General features: G+C 44.7%; 1 protein-coding gene across 1 annotated transcript in view; it reads right to left on the bottom strand.

Annotated features, from left to right (window-relative positions):
- LOC126473198 (putative inorganic phosphate cotransporter) overlaps positions 1-20087 on the bottom strand; it is a 168200-nt gene that overhangs the window by 95183 nt on the left and 52930 nt on the right. The window lies entirely within an intron of this gene.

The following is a 20087-nucleotide window of genomic DNA, read 5'->3' as shown; positions in this document are numbered from 1 at the left end:
ATCTCTGTAACGACGAAGCCGGTCGACTGTTCACAGGCTACTGTCGTGAGCATACGAGGAAAGTGGTTGAAGGGCGGTGAACCCAATGGGCGTCGATCTGTGGCCGATCTGACGACAGGATACAATGCTGGAGCAGGCACACGTCTCTTGGAGCACGCCGTTCAGTGCACATTGTTTAACATAATGCTCTGCAGCCCACGAATTTTGCGTTTTCCCGTGTCGACCCAACGACATCGTCAATTACGGTTGCAATGGGCGCTGGATCATCGAGATCGGACGATGGATCAATGTAAAAGTGTTACCTCGTCAGATGAATTACGTTTCTAGTTGCACAATTTCGGTGTTCGTGTCGGGATATGCCGTTCTCCAGGCGAACAGTTGTTCGAAGCTTGCACTGCATCACGGAGGGAGACCGGTCGGGCGGTATTCTGGTATGGGGTACATTGACCTGGGCTTCCATTGGACAGGTCAGTGACAGCTGTGGGCTATGCCAACATTTTGTACGTGAATATTGCTGCGAACTACCTGCACCCCTTCATGTTTCATGTATCCCCCGATGGCTATACCATCTTCCAGTAGGTTAACTGTCCGTGGCGCAAAGGTCAGGATCTTGTTGAAGTGGTTTGACGAGCAGTGATATCTTTGCCACCAGATTCGTCTGATCTGAACCCGACAGAACACATGTCGTAAGCTGTCGAGCACCAACACCTCACCCACAAATCAGCAGCCAATAATTTACAGTTGCAGCGTGATCTGTGGGAAGACATCTGCTACCAGATACCTCTGGAAACCAGCCGAAAACTTGCCGAATCCGTGCCACACACAATCGCTGCTGTACTGGGATCCAAAAGTGGGCCAACGCGCTCTTAAGCAGCTGGTCATACTGTTTCGGCTAATTACTGTACTGCATACTGATGCAGCGGAAGTCAGCGCGAACATGCCTGGAAGCCAACGGCGACTGATTAGCGTGCAGCACAATGAGCACTGTGTTGGCGAAACAGAGTCTCTTCTATGCAACGAGGCGCACTTTTGCTTACCAGCGCAAACCATCAGCAACAATGGTAGCCTTGTCACAACGTCCCGCAAGCTGTTCCGTTCTTTGAATTCTCTCACGTGTGAACTCGTGAAACCTATAGTTAGACTGACTGCAAAACTGCCTCGGGCAGAACATATGCATATTTTGCGACGTCCCGTAGTACATGGAATCATCCTCGGCAGATCAGTCATGACTGCAATTACCGAAAGAATGCACTGTTTTTATTTCGTGTTTCACGTCTAACAGCCAGGCTGGCTATCCCTACGCACTTGTTTTTACACCATACAGTATGAGGGACATATGGAAAAAAGTAAATACTATTTATTGAACTTCCTGACAGATTAAAACTGTATGCCGGACCGAGACTCGAACTTGGGACCTTTGCCTTTGGTGGGCATGTGCTCTACCATCTGAGCTACCCAAGCACGACTCACGCCCCGTCCTCACAGCTTTACTTCTGCTAGTACCTCGTCTCCTACCTTCCAAACTTTACAGAAGCTCTCCTGTGGATAAGCCATGTCTCCGCAATAGCCTTTCTTTCAGGGTGTTAGTTCTGCAAGGTTCGCAGGACAGCTTCTGTAAAGTTTGGAAGGTATTCGACAAGGTACTGGCAGAAGTAAAGCTGTGAGGACGGGGTGTGAGTCGTGCTTCGGTAGCTCAGATGGTAGAGCACTTGCCCGCGAAAGGCAAAGGTCCCGAGCTCGAGTCTCGATCAGGCACACAGTTTTAATCTGTCAGGACGTTTCATATCAGCGCACACTCCGCTGCAGAGTGAAAATCTCATTCCGGGGGCTCTATTATTTCGAAAGTAATCTCCGTAACTATTACTACTTGTGAATCAAGATGGTCAGTGTCTCCTTGGAAAAAGTTTGCGGTTGCCTATGGAAACGTGACTGTACCCAGACGTGTAACTCTTCTTCCGAAGCAAATCGACGGCCACGAATGCCTTCCTTAGGGGCTCTAAAAACATGGCTACTGCGGTTTAGAGATAGGGACTGTATGTAGGATGTGTAAGGGCTTCCCAGTGAAATTTTCTGCTGCAACACGTGGACCCAGATGTTGCCCAGGTTGTTTCGATTACGCTGCAGAAGTTTCACTGGGAAGCCTTTAAACATCCCCCGTACAGTCCCGATACATCTCCATATTTGTGTAGCCCTGATTCGTGGCCGTAGAATTTCTTCGGACGAAGAAGCGCACATCTGGGTACAGTCATGTTTCCACAAGCAACCGCAAACATTTTCCCATGAATGCATCGATCGTTTTGTCTGACAGCGGGATAAATGTACTAACAATTATGACGATTAGTTTTGAAATAATTAACAGTTTACTTGCTTTTTTTCCATATGTCTCGTTTTCATTTGCTGTTTCTTTGTTTAATGACAGAACGTACAAGGTGCAATACAAAGAGGGCTTCTCATTTTGCTAACAGGACTTACAATCCAGGTTTAGTGCATATGAAATTGAAATGGTTACGAGTGTCATTGTTTAATTTATACAGGAAAAAGTGATAGTGTAAGATTTTTGGTCATCTAGCTGACTCATATCAGATATAATTAACGACTGCAGTTGGAGTCTACAAATGAATATTTTGGTGTTAATGCCTAGTGAATATTTTGACATTGTACGCCCCCTATTGCAACAATACTGTTGGAAGGAGTCTTGCTTTGCAGAGTGGGCAAGCCTTCGACCTCGACATTCTGCGGTGAGGCTTGGACGTCCAACACCTTTTCGACTCCTAGTAGATTCACCGTCCTCCAATCGTCACTTAGTTGCTTCTTGTGTCAGCCTCCTCTCCTGCAGACACTCAGTGAAATAATCATTTTATATTTTAGTAAAACTTTCATGCTTAATACGCCTCCTGCATTGTGCCTGTTAAAGTGATAATATCTGTCGACCTGCTGCTGATTTAAGACCGAAACTAATCTAACAGCTTTTGTTGGTTCAAGGTCTTTTTTCTGATTTCATTGTAGTATTTCAATAAATCCCAAGTCGATTCACTGTTCTGAAATCCAGTATTAGCGCGAGTTACCTTTGACCAGGGTGGAATAAGATAGCTGGATTATTACTTCGTTCTGGTGGCAAATGAAGGAGCTATTCCGTAACTATCTGCTTTTCGTAACGTTCGTTCATTAACATTTGAAAAAAAAAACTATTTACATGATACTGAAGTGTGTTACTGTTCATTAGCAAGGTGAAGCCTATAGTTTACCGAGCGAGGTGGTGCACTTGTTAGCACATTGGACTCGCATTCGGGAAAACGGCGGTTCAAACCCGCGTCCGGCCATCCTGATTTAGGTTTTCCGTGATTTCTCTAAATCGCTTTAGGCAACTGCTGGGATGGTTCCTTTGGAAGGGCACGGCCGAATTCCATCCACACCCTTCCATAATCCGATGGAGCCGATGACATTGCTGTTTGCACCCCTCCCCCAAATCAACCGACATGTCGTTTATAGTAATACATAAACCAGAAATTGATATTTGCTTATCGTAATTACGACAGATAGGATTTCATAAGTTCAGCAAATAGTCTTTGTGCACATAGGATTCGTCTTTATTTGATGAGCTCTTTCTATACTTAAATGTATAAATACGAGGTACATGTGAACAATATCAAAATTGCTTATGGTGCTGTGTGTAATTTAAACGCCGCAACACGTAAGCTATAATCTGGTTAAAGAATTTATTGGTCGCATGTTTAGACGTATCATAACAACAGTTTGTCTACTTATACAAACAGAACATTTTATGTATTGCTCCCTAGGATAGGTACGAAATAGGGAAGGGCGAAGGTACGCTTTGGAACAGTACAGTACATCACAGTATACTGCCAGCACATGGTATTCAAGGGATTGGGGAACAGTTTTTAGAGGTTTTTAAAGGGGCCCCACTTGATTCAGAGGTCGTCGCTCGTGACTCCCCTGGTGATAAGTGGTGCTGATGAGGCAGTGAGGTCGTAGGTGACGGGATTATCGTCTCTCCACGCGTGGACATACCGTACGTCAGGACACGTTTACTACGAGACCAAGAGAAGGAGTATTAATTTGAAAAATCTGCGGTAATTCAGTGGATCCCTTCCAGCAAAGCACTCACATGCAGCGCGCAGACAGTAGAGCGAAATATACTGGTGTGCAAACGTTAAGGACAAACAACTCTAGCATTAATACGCTAGGAAGATAGGTTTTTAATAATTCGAGCAGTCTCCTTTTTTTTATCAGGATGCCGCTGGAATAAGGAAGTCGTCTTTTAACATCTGTCTTAACAGACAGCTATGCACTGTATTTCTCATCCCATTGCCATTAATATGATCTCGACTTACGGCCCACGAAGTTAACGACCAGTGTTATTTGGGATTAAATTAGTTTTCGCGAAGCTTTGACTTTCTATGACTAGTCGAATTAAGTCGGGTGATGCTGAGGGAATTAGCTTAGGAAATGAGACACTTAAAGTAGTAAAGGAGTTTTGCTATTTGGGGAGCAAAATAACTGACGATGGTCGAAGTAGAGAGGATATAAAATGTAGACTGGCAAAGGCAAGGAAAGCGTTTATGAAGAAGAGAAATTTGTTAACATCGAGTATTGATTTAAGTGTCAGGAAGTCGTTTCTGAAACTATTTGTATGGAGTGTAGCCATGTATGGAAGTGAAACATGGACGATAAATAGTTTGGACAAGAAGAGAATAGAAACTTTCGAAATGTGGTGCTACAGAAGATTGCTGAAGATTAGATGACTAATGAGGAGGTATTGAATAGAATTGGGGAGAAGAGGAATTTGTGGCACAACTTGACAAGAAGAAGGGACCGGTTGGTAGGACATGTTCTGAGGCATCAAGGGATCACAAATTTAGCATTGGAGGGCAGCGTGGAGGGTAAAAATCGTAGAGGGAGACCAAGAGATGAATACACTAAGCAGATTCAGAAGGATGTAGGTTGCAGTAAGTACTGGGAGATGAAGCTTGCACAGGATAGAGTAGCATGGAGAGCTGCATCAAACCAGTCTCAGGACTGAAGACAACAACAACAACAACAACAACAACAACGCTGTATTTCCCTGCTGGCTTAACTAGTCCAAAAAGTTACGAGCTAGACATGCAGTAAATTTTATTGTTCGTTTCTGCTTCTTAGAGTACGTATTAACTATAGAGAATGCTTCTCTCTATTTATAGCAATATGAAGCATTCTGTTTCTAAACTCCACGTTGTCTTGCGCGTTGAACTGAGTCTCTGCACAGACAGAAAAGAGGAAAACACGCCCAGTTAGGCATCTTTAACTTCAAACCTTCGAGCTGTTGACCTTTTCGTAGTTATTGTCAACCGAAAGGTGCGTCCGCTGTTGAAATCGGGAAGATATATCTTGCAGCTGCGTGGTACGCCAGGACGCTAACTCACCGATTTATGTTTACGTCAGCCGCTGATTCAACGAGACGCTAGCTGGCTGACCGGCTGGCTGTGGGCAAGTGATGGGTGTGGGCATGTGATGGGAAGCACTTCCGCACGTTTGCTGTCATCACACGGTGCGTCAGTCTCCTTTGCAGTGTTAACGGGCAGGGCGTGGGACACTTCAGTGATTCATCAAGCAAAGGGCGGGTGTTAACTCTTCCGGTCGCCGCGCGAAGCAGCTTTGAACTATGACGCTCGGCCTTCTGGATGACCGTCATACTGAGACTTCGTGGGACACCTAACGAAACAGAATTTGTTGATTATTTCATTCATTGTCGGTACAATTTCAGCGGCATAAGTTGTATCAACTGGTGAAACATTACAACAAAGTAACATTGTAGAATGTTGCTAGAGCATCGTTAGTTTACTTAAGATATCTCGACTTCAATTCCTAAACCAAATAACTCAGAACTTTTATATTTATTTCGTTTAAGGGACGGTCTTTTTTGCGCTAATTTAAAGTCTGTGAAAATAAATGATGATATCTGAGAAAATAGTTTTCAAATGCACTTTGTTGACTGTAATTTCGATAGATCTCATTTCTGCTATGTTGCAGCCTCCTTTGTTCTTAATGCATCCGCGAGAAAATTGTTTTTAAAGTCACAGGGAAACTAGTCTTCACCAGATACCTACAAGTGTTGGAAATTTTCTATTATACTGTGATAACCACTCTGCAACGAAGCTTGCTCTATTCTGAGAGACTTTTTTTTCCTCTCGAAAATACCTGACCACCACGTAGATAACTGCTTTTGAACCAGGAAGATGATGCTGACTGTTCAAAATGATTCAAATCGCTCTGAGCACTATGGGACTCAACTTCTGAGGTCATCAGTCCCCTAGAACTTAGAACTACTTAAACCTAACTAACCTAAGGACATCACACACATCCATACCCGAGGCAGGATTCGAACCTGCGACCGTAGCGGCCGCGCGGTTCCAGACTGCAGCGCCTAGAACCGCTCGGCCACCCCGGCCGGCCAATGCTGACTGTAATGTGAAACATTTCAACCAATTTATTCAACATTGTTTGAAGCATGGTACAGAAATAGTTGCAGTCAGCAGACGTGAGTGAAGAAGGTTGGCGACGTCTACAGTTACGTTTACAAGCTAGCCCCAATGCCGAGCCACCACTAGCATAACTGCGTACAGTACTTTTTCCTTTTTTTGGTCATTCTAACAAGGAACTCTGTTTATTAATTCACGTAGTAATAAAAGCTGCAAAGAGAAGTTATTTGCGTCCTCTGATTGTGTAGGATTATTTAAGACAATGAAAAATAAAAAAAGCCGGGTGACTGTTTTGTGAAACTGTTTGTGTAAAAATAAAAATGAGAGAAACATTTGACCAATCTTTTGAACGGTGCTCTAAATGCTGTACACCAAGTAAGTGCGTCGAATGTTTCATCTATTTTATTTGTTACTTTTATACATGTCATTTCATTTCACAAAACATGTGATCGATTTTTTCGTTTCCTTATTTTCAAGTGTTGTTCAGAAAGCATGAAATATATTTAATTATCAATTTGTGTTATCTTATAATTAAGAGTATGCAGATCAAGAGAAAGCACAGAAGTTTCAATTTACGCTATAATTTCATTTTTTTATTTTATTTTCTCAACATTCAGAATTACACAATTTTTACATCAATGTAAGTTTTTAAGCACAAAAGAGCTAAAGTTTCAAGTGCTCAAATTTTTGACAGCTGATTTACGTCACTAGCAGCAGCTGTCCGTGAAATATTTCAATTTTCTCTAAAATCATTAACTAGGCCTTTCTTAATTACCACGATTACTTAAGAAGTTTTTTTTGTGGTTGCAAAACCGGCTGGCTAAATTGGACACCCCATTCGCCCATCTCCCTCTCTTCTTTTGACTGTGAAAATTCTGACGAAAGTATTGTGTTATTTCTATCGAGTCTTGCCTTCGCTCTGTTCATACATTCACCTCAGACTCTTCACCTAAGAAATAAAGTTTGGCGGGTGCAACTTTTTAGTTACGAATAGAGAGCTTTCAAGAGCATAAAAAACAGAACATTTATTATTTTTGAAAATTAGCACTTCAGTTTCGTTAGACACTTTTTCACCGCTGCTTTCATTTAGACCCGCTGCATTCTCTGCGCTTGGTCTCTGCTAGGCAATAGCATTTCTTGAGAGAGAGAGAGAGAGAGAGAGAGAGAGAGAGAGAGAGAGAGAGAGGTGTCGATACTGGTTGCGCGCGACACTTGCTAACGGGAGCGGCGCAGGTCGCCTCCTGGCAGAGGCGGTGGACCACATCTCCGGCCTCTGCTGCAGAGAAAGCCAGCGCAGCGCTAGAAGCCACAGCCAGCCGCTCACAGTACTTCGCACGATAGGACCGGGTGGAGAGTACATCTGGTATCCTGTCTCAGACAAAGCCTGACTGACTGCCCAAGGCACATTTATTTTATCCTAACTGTAGAGAGCATGTAATACCAACCAGACTAACCGCTGTTGCACTTAACAGAATTGAAGCTGTGAGAGCTCAGTCTGTACGGGTCCTATCCGCGAAAGCTTCTGCGTTAGACTTCCACCACCACCACCACCACCACCACCACCACCACTCGCCATCATGGGCCATGGGCCATTCGACATTTAATTCTAAACAGACTTTGCCTTGCGTTACTATCTCCAGCGATACGTATGCTCTTACAATTTTTGTAAGCTCATTCTCACCTACTGTTTGATTCCTGTCTCTGTCTTTCCTTACCTCTTGCAGTCCAGCAGACAACTTCCATGGCCCATCTGCCATCCATTCGTCCCGCTACATTTCACGACCACCACCTTTCTGTTTCCTTAATAGTCAAACCACTGAATCAACCAGCCCCGAGTCTTTAAACTTCGATGTATAAAACAGTTTCAAACTTAAGATTATTTAACAAATGAGTTAATACATTAAATATTTGACGTTAAACATGTAAGCGGGAGAAAAATAGGAAAAGGTTTGGAATTACGTTTAAAGTTTATTCGAGATTGCTAAGGACTCTCATTATCAAGCACTCGATGAATATCGCCTGGTTAATTTGGGCTCCTTTTCAAGCAAAAGCTAGTTTTTCACGCGTATCAATGTTATGGCATCATATCTCCTGAACAATGTGTCGTACAATGATACAATTTTGCAAGCACATTCACTGACATGTATAGACGCTGTCCACAAAATGTGTTGCGACTAGATCTAATATTAAAAAGTAATAAATTGAAACGTCGTGTCTGATGTTCCAGTAAAAATTTAATGAGCGATAAGCAGTGTGTCTCATTTCGTGTGGGACAGGGCATCATAAATCGGTTTAGCAATTTTGTAATATAAATTACATCTTCCACTCCTGACTATTCCCTGATCTACTCTTGTATTTTTCTGCCCCTCCTGGTTTTCCCAACATGCATCCCTCCTTGCTCGTTGAGAAACCGCAGCTTCTCTATTTATTTCTCCCCCCCCCCCCCCTTCAACAGTCTGTCAAAACTCATACCATCTGAAAAGGCAGTTTTACAGTCTACTTCAATACTTATCTTTATGAATTTTACTTGTGTTAACAGTTAACCCGGTTTTGGACGTAATGTGTCATCGAGAATTTTTTTTCTTCACACCTACGAAAGCCTTACCCCATAAATGTACGTATTCGACATTTTCTGTTAAATCTTGAAAGAAAGAATGGTTTTTCGTATTGAAGTTCTACATCTCATTGCCGTAGGAAGAATACCCTTATAACCACAATTTACATTGGACAGCTACTAGGGGGAATTTTCAATCTTCGCTTAATTTCCTTCGCTTTCCATCTAGTCTCTACAGTCAGTTGCAGTTAAAAAAGAAAAAAAACCTTAGTTATTAATTTTTAGCATTTGTTTTGTAATCTACTGATTAAAATTTTTTTTGTCATTTGATAATTGGTTTTCAGCTCTACTTCCTCTATAAAATGGCAAATGGCTCTGAGCACTATGGGACTCAACATCTGAGGTCGTCAGTCCCCTAGCACTTAGAACTACTTAAACCTAACTAACCTAAGGACAGCACACACATCCATGCCCGAGGCAGGATTCGAACCTGCGACCGTAGCGGTCGCGCGGTTCCAGACTGTAGCGCCTAGAACCGCTCGGCCACACCGGCCGGCTGAATTTTTCACTATCGTCATTAAGTCTAGAGGAAGCTGCAGCATCGTCATACGTATTATTCAACGAACAGTTTGAATAAACTTACATTAATTACTAAGAAAAAGCATTTTCAGGCTTATGTTTAAATGGACTTACTTTCCTGTTTTACTGAGAGGAATGCCCACTCAGGTTTGTAAATACATGCCAAGGGCGGCACAGCCAGTATGCGAGTGATAGCACCAACTTGACACCGGACACGGCTGCCTTCCTCAAGACGACCTGGAAAGCCCTGACTACCGCTGCCAGTCTCGATATATCTTTTTCAATATTATTTATTTTCTTCCTCGGCATTAAGGCCCTCGACATCGAGTTCAACATAGACAAACGCGTATATTCCCAAAATGCTTTTAATGAGATCGGGACCGGGAGCGGAAGCTTCTTATTAATGCCCAAAAGAAAGCACGTGTTCAGTTTGAAGGTTAGGTAACCAGAGCGCAACGCTCTCTGCCTAATGAGGCACGCAGAATCAGCTCCGGCTGACTTTCGCTCTGGCGTCCACGCAAGGCGCGCAGGTGAGGCCCCAGCGGGCGACCTAGATAGGAGGTGCGCGCTCTTCCGCCGCAAACGAAGAGACAGAAGCGACGGTGGCGGCTCGGCCAATTGCAACAAGTGGCTAATGGCGCTCGCAAGTGATTCTTCCGCCGCTCCCACGTCGTCCCTGAGCAGGACGTGTCCGCCGGGATCCCAACCTGTGATGGGTCGGCACGAGGCCGAGCCGACATGGAGCGCCAAGGATGCCGCAGCGCCTACCAGAGTCCTCTAGTGCCGATTGTGACGTCACCGGCCACGGCCTCACACCTGGAGCCGACCTGGAAAGCGCAGTTCTTCGCGCCAGTCGGGGGCTTCCCCATCCTGCCTCTCGCGACTGCCAGATAATTTATTTGGCAAACGTTCATGACGTCAAAAGGAAGCAAGGAAGGAAGGAAGGAAGGATGGAAGGATGGAAGAAAAGAAGGAAGGATTAAGGTTTAACGTCCCGTCGACATCGATGTCATTGACGACTAAGAACAAGCTCTGAAAGTTTCAAGGATGGGGAAGGAAACCGGCTAGGTTGTTTCAAAACAGTCATCCCGGCATTTACCTGGAAAGATTTATAGAAATGACGGGAAACCTGAATTTGGATGGCCGAACGTGGATTCTAACCGTCGTCCTCCCGAATACAAGTCCAGTATGCTAACAACTGCGCCACGTCGCTCGGTTCCGAGACGTCGAAAGGAAGGCAGGAAGTCTGTAGCGCGCCTGTTGACACGGCTCGTAAGGGGGCTCTGTTGACATTGAAACTGCCCTCTTATGTTCCTACCCCACCGCATCCTCGGAAATCGCGACATATTCGGAAATAAACAGCCTAGTTCAAATGGTTCTGAGCACTATGGGACTTAACATCTGAGGTCATCAGTCCCCTAGAACTTAGAACTACTTAAACCTAACTAACCTAAGGACATCACACAGATTCATGCCCGAGGCAGGATTCGAACCTGCGACCGTAGCGAGAGAATCCGGAACAGACTATTTTGAGACGAGGAAGCAATGGAGTCGCAGTGAAAAACTGCATGGGTGTGGGTGGTGCAGGAGAAAAAGTGGCTGTAAAGCTCCCTCTTTTCTAGCTAAGACTGCTGATGCAACGAGCAGTTTTTGGTCGTCACACGGCCCATACCTTGCTACCCGTTAGCCATATGGGCTGCTCCGGATTGCAGCTACTTTTGAAAGCGGTAGACTGAAGTCGAACGCACACAACGGCAGGTCGTAAAATGCTACGCAGTGGAAGACAATGGTTTATAGCCGTGTACCGTGAACAGTACGAGGCATTGTCGTCTGATGCGAGCGCCTGATATCGTTTTCCTGCAGCACCCACTGTACTCGAAGCCAGTCGAGATTCAGACGCGCTCTCACGGCTTGCAGGTGATTTTTTTTAATGATAAACTCATGACGTCCTTTGCAATACTGCATCCGTATACTTCCATTTCCTTGTTCGTACAAGTCCGAACCTGAAGTAAAAGGAAAAGGTAAAGGTAAAGATTTTTAATTATCTAGAAAATATATACTCTATGACTGTCACGGAACATCAAATACCCTATGCTGCTGAATGAATTCACACGCGCAACGATTGAGGACAGATTGAACAATCTGTTCCTCAATCGCTGCGCGTGTGAATTCATTCCGTAACTGTCAGAGCATATATTTTCTAGATAAATAAAATATAGTATAAAATAATAAAGTATAAAGAATAGTTGAAATCCTATACATTTTGTCTAGTTAGTGTGCGTTCGCGCATTTTACTTGTTTATTTTATTTTGCCTCTTATGGAAAGAGATATCATACATATTTCGCAGATTGACTACGCGAGTTTTGGGATGACTCTAAACTGTTTATTGAACTGTGTATGCAAATTTGCGACCACAGACTGTTTTGGTTTCCGCCTATTTTCAGATACTGGATTGCCTTTACCTTCAGGGTGATCTCGTCACGTTCATCGATTAATGCAAACTATAAACTGAAGGTTGTTATTTTTTTTTTCGATCAAGACACTGCTGCCGCAGCCAAACAACTGGGAGCTGATTGTACGTCGTACACCCCCTTAGGTCAAGCAATGATCTTCTGAAACATCTCTTCTACATCTACATCCATACTCCGCAAGCCACCTGACAGTGTGTGGCGGAGGGTACCCTGAGCACCTCTATCGGTTCTCCCTTCTATTCCAGTCTCGTATTGTTCGTGGAAAGAAGGATTATCGATATGCCTCTGTGTGGGCTCTAATCTCTCTGATTTTATCCTCATGGTCTCTTCGCGAGATATACGTAGGAGGGAGCAATATACTGCTTGACTCCTCGGTGAAGGTATGTTCTCGAAACTTCAACAAAATCCCGTCCCGAGCTTCTGAGCGTCTCTCCTGCAGAGTCTTCCACTGGAGTTTATCTATCATCTCCGTAACGCTTTCGCGATTACTAAATGATCCTGTAACAAAGCGCGCTGCTCTCCGTTGGATCTTCTCTGTCTCTTCTATCAACCCTATCTGGTACGGATCCCACACTGCTGAGCAATATTCAAGCAGTGGGCGAACAAGCGTACTGTAACCTACTTCCTTTGTTTTCGGATTGCATTTCCTTAGGATTCTTCCGATGAATCTCAGTCTGGCATCTGCTTTACCGACGATCAACTTTATATGATCATTCCATTTTAAATCTCTCCTAATGCCTACTCCCAGATAATTTATGGAATTAACTGCTTCCAGTTGCTGACCTGCTATATTGTAGCTAAATGATAAGGGTTTTCTTTCTTTCTATGCATTCGCAGCACACTACACTTGTCTACATTGAGATTCAAATTGCCATTCCCTGCACCATGCGCCAGTTCGCTGCAGATCCTCCCCCCTCCCCCCCCCCCCCCCCCAACCAGCACACACATGTTTATTTTGTACAGGCAGTAAGTGCTCCAGATGCAGACGTGCGGCGCACATGCGTGGTCATACGAAAGTGGGTCGTCGCCGGGAGGCCAAGTAGAGCAGACGAGGTGGCGCAGATATAGACGGCAGCTCACCTGTATCTCGGTCCCGCACAATAGTAGTGCCTTCCGCCAAGGACACGCCGCCCGGAAATTTCTGTGCGCACTGCGTAGCCGTCTGCTGCGTCCAAGAAGCGAAGTGAAAGAGCTACCAAACTGCTACTCGCGTAATTCCAGGGAACCTTCCTGCGACACCATAACGCTGCTTGTTGAATATCGAAGTGAGTATATGGTCTTAGACAGCCAAGTGTGCGCCTGGAGAGAAGGTGCATCTGCGCCGCTTTACGCTTCGCCACAGTAAGAGAGATCTCGACTATCCAGGGCAAATGAAAAATGGAATACTTGCAACATTGCAATATAAGTTCGTAGCGTTTTTCCCTAAGTTTAATAAAAACAGATACACGTAACAGAGACTTTAATATTAATAATATATTCTCCTTCACAATTTACAACTGTCTGCCAACACTGGGGTAACTTTTCGATTTCGCGACTGTACAAACCACATGGTTTTGAGGCGAACAAATCGTCGAGCCTGGTTCGGAGCGCATTTTTATACGGAAAGGAAGTTCTTGAATGTTGTTCGATAACGGAAAAAGTGAAAATATGAGGGTGCAAAATCATGTGAATAAGGTAGCTACAGAGTGGCTGTCATCCAACTCCTGTATAGTGTTTTTTGTCAGTCTAGCAGAATGCGGGCTGGCGTTTTTGTGCAGTAGCATCGCTTCACGCAGTCTTCCTGGTGGTCGTTGTGTTTGGATTGCGTCTCAGTTGTTGACAATAGAAGTCAACAGTGATGGTTACCGATCGGGGAAGCAATTCGTAGCACACTACACCGTCACTGTTCCACTAGATGCATAACATTATTTTTTGTGGATGTTCGCAAGTCTCTGTACGGCGAGTTGCTCTTTTGTTTGGGCTCAGCCATCTCATTCTTTTCCTAGTGTTAGCAGAAAGTCACCATTTCTCGTCACCAGTAACGATACAGGATAGGAATGGTTGGCAATTGATGATGAGCAAGCAGAGCGCTGGCCGGGGTGACCGAGCGGTTCTAGGCGCTATAGTTTGGAAACGCGAGACCGCTACGGTCGCAGGTTCGAATTATGCCTCGAGCATGGATGTGTGTGATGTCCTTAGGTTAGTTAGGTTTAAGTCGTTCTAAGTTCTAGGGGACTAATGACCTCAGAAGGTAAGTCCCATAGTGCTCAGAGCCATTTGAACCATTTTCTGTGCTTTTGGCTTAGAGATGCGGTACCCGTACACCTGATTTTTGCACCGTCCCCATTGCATGCTTATGCCGAACCATGGTCAATGACCACAGTTTATCACTGCCAGTTATCGAGTTCACTGATGTGGATCATTGTCGATTAATGAGTGTAAACGATCCTCGTCAAACCCCGAAAGCCTTCCTCAACGTGGAGAGTCACTAATGTCAAAACGATCGTGCTTAAAACGAGAAAAGCATTTTCTTGTCGTGGCCTTTTATTGTCGTGGCCTGTCCAGTGGCATTATCCTCACACGTGTTGCTTTCACCCCTCTATTGAATTCGAACAGAAGAATAGGTCGGAAATGTTCGGATTTCTCCACTTTACACTCCATTATTCTAGCGTCCACAGCTCCATTCACTATCTCCAAAAATATGGAAATTTGTGGTAAGGTCTTATGGGACCAAACTGCTGAGGTCATCAGTCCCTAAGCCTAGACACTACTTAATCGCAACTTAAACTAACTTACGCAACACACACACCCATGCCCGAGGGAGGACTTGAACCTCCGACGGGGGCAGAAGCACGAACCGTGAAAAGGTGCCGTAGACCGCACGGCTACCCGCGCGGCACACTATCTACAAGTGTCAAAATGACACGGTATAAACTCAAATAGTAACAGTGAACTAATAATAATAAATGTCGATAAATAAACCCAAAGCAACCAGAATACCAACACGAAAAACAAAAACGCTACGAACTTGTATACCAACCTAATAATTTATCAACCTGATTTTTTTTTGCTCTCCAGGAAAGCGAACACGAAACGATAAGCAAACACGATTTGGGAATACTGTGAGTAATGTGTCGCTGAAGTGCACCGCTTCCCTTCACGGCATACATCTCTCTCGGCGAGGCCATAAGTTCTGTCAGTCACAATTCTGGAGACACTTATCTATGACGCAGAACCAGCTTTTGTGCACGCTTTCGCAGTTTTCCGCTTTCGCTGCTAATTAGGCAGTAATTAACTCCTCCATGGTCACGGAAGTGTAAGTATTCTCATATTGCCTTTTCACACTTTTTGCCACATCAACCCACTGCGTCGTTTCACTTCATTTTCTCTTAACAGCGAATATTCTTATACCACGAGTTGATCATTTGCATTCATCTTGCAGCAAGTAATTCGAATATCAATATAGTAGTGATAAATAAAAACCCACCAACAAGATCTTTGTAGACTGCTGACAGTTTGTGTGTTCCCTTCCGGGTACAGATCTTCAGCGATCATGGATAGAGCTGGGAACGAAACGCTGCCGAAATACCTCACGCGTGCGTCTTTCTGTTCTTTCCTTTTTAACACTCATGACCAGTATTACACAATACAAGTTGCACGTGTTTCCAGCTAAACCCACAGTATGTTGTGCATGACCAAGAGGGCCGTTGTAACACAATGTTCCTACAATTCAAATTTAGAAATTACTTTATGGTTCATGTGTCGTGTTCAGTAATACGCTAAACGAAGACAAACGTAAAAGGAGCGACTTGCTTTCGAGAGGAGCAAGGTTCAAATCTCCGTGCGGTCATCTAGATTTAAGTTTCCTGTGGTTAACTTAAATTCGGTAAGGCGAATACTTGGCTGGTTCCTTTCAAGAGGTCACAGCCAATTTCCTTCTCATCCTAGTACTGTCCAAGCTAGAGCTCGTCTCTTAGTGTCGACGGGACATTCCGATAGAAATGGAAGATTTGCAGTAATTTGAAATCTGTGTGTTATATCGAAAATAAGTGTCTTTAACGTACAAGATACAGCCGACTGCAACGGCGCGAGTGTTAAATGTCGCTACCCCTGACAAAACGTCTGGAACCCCGCGACCGCTACGGTCGCAGGTTGGAATCCTACCTCGGGCATGGATGTGTATGATGTCCTTAGGTTAGCTAGGTTTAAGTAGTTCTAAGTTCAAGGGGACTGATGACCTCAGATGTTACGTCCCATAGTGCTCGGAGCCATTTGAACCGGACATAACGACTGAGCAACGGTGTCAGGTTTACAAGTGTAATTACCTGCCAAACTGTACAGATGAAAGAGACTTCGACATGACTTGCCAACGAAGCTACTTCCATGTTCCATAACTTAACTGGTTCAGATTGAAAATGAGTGTCACTGTGTCAGCCTGGCTTTGGTCAAAACGGCTCTGAGCACTATGCGACTTAACTTCTGAGGTCATCAATCGCCTAGAACTTACAACTAATTAAACCTAACTGACCTAAGGACATCACACACATCCATGCCCGAGGCAGGATTCGAACCTGGGACCGCAGCGCTCGCCCGGCTCCAGACTGTAGCGCCTGGAACCGCACGGCCACTCCGGCCGGCGGTTTTGGTCACAAAGTTGGTAAGAACACTGCGAGTGAAAGGCAAAGGTTCAGGTTAGATTCCTTACATGCACGCAGTTGTACTCTGGAAAAATATTTCACTACAGCTTACATCCCACTACAGTGCGAAACACTTGTTTTGAATCTTAGAGGGGAAAGAAACTAGGGAAGCTTTTTAAAAGTTGGATGGCAGACGTGAAGCAAGATTCTGACACGAAGTTTTTGTATGTACGCTGCACGCAGATCTTCGAGAATGAAAACGGAAGACTTTTCAAGTTTGCGTCATATTTCGTCACAATTTATGACGTTGATCCACCGGAACACTGCCGATTTTTGGCAAATAACTAGTGTCTAGTGTCTTCCAAAGAGCCCTCGAAGAGCCATATGCCAAACATGGTTTTTGTTATCTATGCGCGAGGGCTAGAATCTCGCCTTGGAGGTCCTGGGTTCAACCCTGGGTACAAATGGGTATTTTTTCCCTCGTTTCAGCCCTTCCAGAACGGCCCCAGGTGCACTTAGCCTGCTATCAGATTTACTAATAGCGCTCTCTCCCGGGAGTAAATGCGTCCAGGGCGATGGGATCACCACCCTCACCCTGCTAGTGCCGAGGCTGCACTCTGCCTCCAGTCAGACCAGAAGCCCTTTCACAGCTTGGGCGCCACACATTCATGAGAGCAGGGCAGGCCGATGCAGAAAGAGTTTTCAGGGAAATCTCAGCATGCTGGGACGGAGAAGGGAAGGAGGAGACAGCTGTTCCCAGCAGAGGAGTTTTTGGAAACGACTTCCAGTTCCTCTAGCCTGATAACTAAGCGAAACGTAGGACTGCATTTGTTTCTGTGTGTGTGTGTGTGTGTGTGTGTGTGTGTGTGTGTGTGTGTGTGTGTTAACTATGTAGGATCTTCACAGTGCTGAGAATGAAAGACCAGAGCGATGGACACAAAGCTGCGAGGAATGCCGGGATGCCACGGTGTAGGGCGTCTGTAGGAGGCGGTAGCCAGTTGTCTGCTGACGTCAGAGCGTCCGCTGATCTTCGTGCTCCGCCAGCCAAGCGTTCGCGATGGCCAGGAACCTGATACGCACGCCGAATCGATAGCTCTGGTCGGATCTGTCCCCAATCATCCACTGCGTCTAAGTGAAGACTACAGGAAGACACCGTTTACTCGTTACTCTGGGAGTAATCGACAGAACACCACTTCACTTGACGAAGAGGACTGCACGTCGAATAATAAGGAGAAAACCAAACTGACATGTTTATCGGTACTTTTCACAAGTTTTTTTTTATTCAAAATATGTGCAGTTTTTCTACATAATCGGTTGATGCTTCGATTAGTTCCCCCCCCCCCCCACATTTTTTTTTTAAAAAAATTGTGAAGTGCTATTCCACAACAGATAATCAGCTTCGCAACAGCTTAGTAGAATTTTTACCCATTTCTAATTTTAGTGTAGGGCAGGTTAGCAATTTATCCTCGCTAGTATCTCCACAAGACGGTAGTAAGAAATTCAAAACTTTTATGTTGTACTGCACAACAGACATCGCGATTCTAACGGGACTTCGCGGTTTCGACGGAAAATGAAAACAACTAGGAGGATATGTGGAGCGGATTGGACGAACCATGGGCGAAGCTGGTGGGTAGGGGTAGAAAGTGTAACAGCAGCTTGCTGAATGTCATAAGACAACAGAGAAAATCGTTCACGAGTCATATATGTTGTTCTCGCTCACTGATTTAACCGTTTACATTTTATGCAGCCCCTGTACACCGCGGTGAACGTCGATGATGTAATTATTTAGCACATCGAGTGTTCCTTTTTAGTTTACGAGATGCGACAAATTTAATACGGATGTGACTTTATGAAGTGTATATTAAAAAAAAAAAAACCGTATTAACATACATCATATAGGATTGAAAAGCCACTTGAAAATGGCAACAGGCTGAAGTCGATAATGGAATAAATTAAACGCCATTCCACCGAACAATCGCTTGGCGAATGGTCATTTCATAAATACAAACGAAGAAAAATATTTACATGTAAATGTATGGTTCAAATGGCTCTGAGCACTATGCGACTTAACTTCTGATGTCATCAGTCCCATAGAACTTAGAACTACTTAAACCTAACTAACCAAGGACATCACACACTTCCATGCCCGAGGCAGGATTCGAACCTGCGACCGTAGCGTCGCGCGGTTCCAGACTGTAGCGCCTAGAACCGCTCGGCCACTCCAGCCGGCTGGAAAGGTATCTAAAAATTAGTAGTCATAACCATTTAATCGTCACCTCGAAATAATAAAGTTGCTCGAGTATGTTTTTTTTATTTTTTTTTATATGACTGGAGTTCTGGTACACACTGAAATCTCCATGCCACAGTACCGCAGCACGCCGCTAGAGGAACCAACAGAAAACGAGAGCGTCCCATCTCCACTTTACTAGCATTTAGATTTTTATTCTCTGCTGACAAATCTCCCCGTTTTAGGAATGATCTCTTGTTACTGCCACTCAGCATTTTGTATCTTCTCTACTTCGGGCTGTCATCAGCTTATTTTGCTGTCCAAATAGCAAATCTGATCTAATTTTAGTGTCTCATTCGTAATTTCACCATCGGCTGATTTAATTCGGCTGATTCCATTATCCTTGTCTCTTTTTCGAGACATTGTCCGTTTCGTTCAACTGCTCTTCCAAATCCTTCGCCTTCTCTGTTAGAGCTGCAATGTCACTGGCTATGCTCAAAATTTTTAATTTTCTGTTCCAGATCTTTAATCCCCATTCCAAATTTCTCCTTGGTTTCCTTTGATGCTTGTTCAATGCATGGATTGAACATCTGGATGCGCTACAACTCCCCACTCCCAACTGCTGTTTCACTTTCATGTGTTTCGACATTATAAATACCAGTCAGAAGGACTGAAGAAGTCCCTCACGCCAGCCTTTTAGTGTGTGGGAGCAGCCATGAGAGAGAAACGCTTTGGGCGTGGCTTCTCGCTCAGGTCGGCGCACCCAGCGGCATACATCGCGACCTGTACCAGCTCCAGGGGGCAGCCGCCGCTCCTACGTTGTTGGCAACTTTGCGTGTTTTCCGCGGAAATACCATTACATCGTGTGACTAAGGCAGTTGGCGGGCTCCTAAGCGGTGTGCCGGTTTGTTATCGTGGAATGCGGTGATGCGCGTCATTTGTTTGCACGTGGCGGACAGGAAACACAGGTCGGGTCACGCCAAGGCTGCCTGTGGCCACGGCGGGACTTCCCCGCTGTGTTGGTTACGTCATCGCTTCCAGCTGCTAGCAGGCTGGCGCTCTTCCTGCGCGCACTGACAAATTACTTTTGTCGGGGCTAATTTTCATAGGGACTCGCCTCACATATTTCAGTCTCACTGCAAGATGTTCTTTGGTTTCACTTA

Source organism: Schistocerca serialis, chromosome 4 (genome assembly GCF_023864345.2).
Source record: "Schistocerca serialis cubense isolate TAMUIC-IGC-003099 chromosome 4, iqSchSeri2.2, whole genome shotgun sequence".
Taxonomy (NCBI): domain Eukaryota; kingdom Metazoa; phylum Arthropoda; class Insecta; order Orthoptera; family Acrididae; genus Schistocerca; species Schistocerca serialis.
Note: the sequence above shows the minus strand (reverse complement) of the source record. Positions and strands in the feature narration are given on the sequence as shown.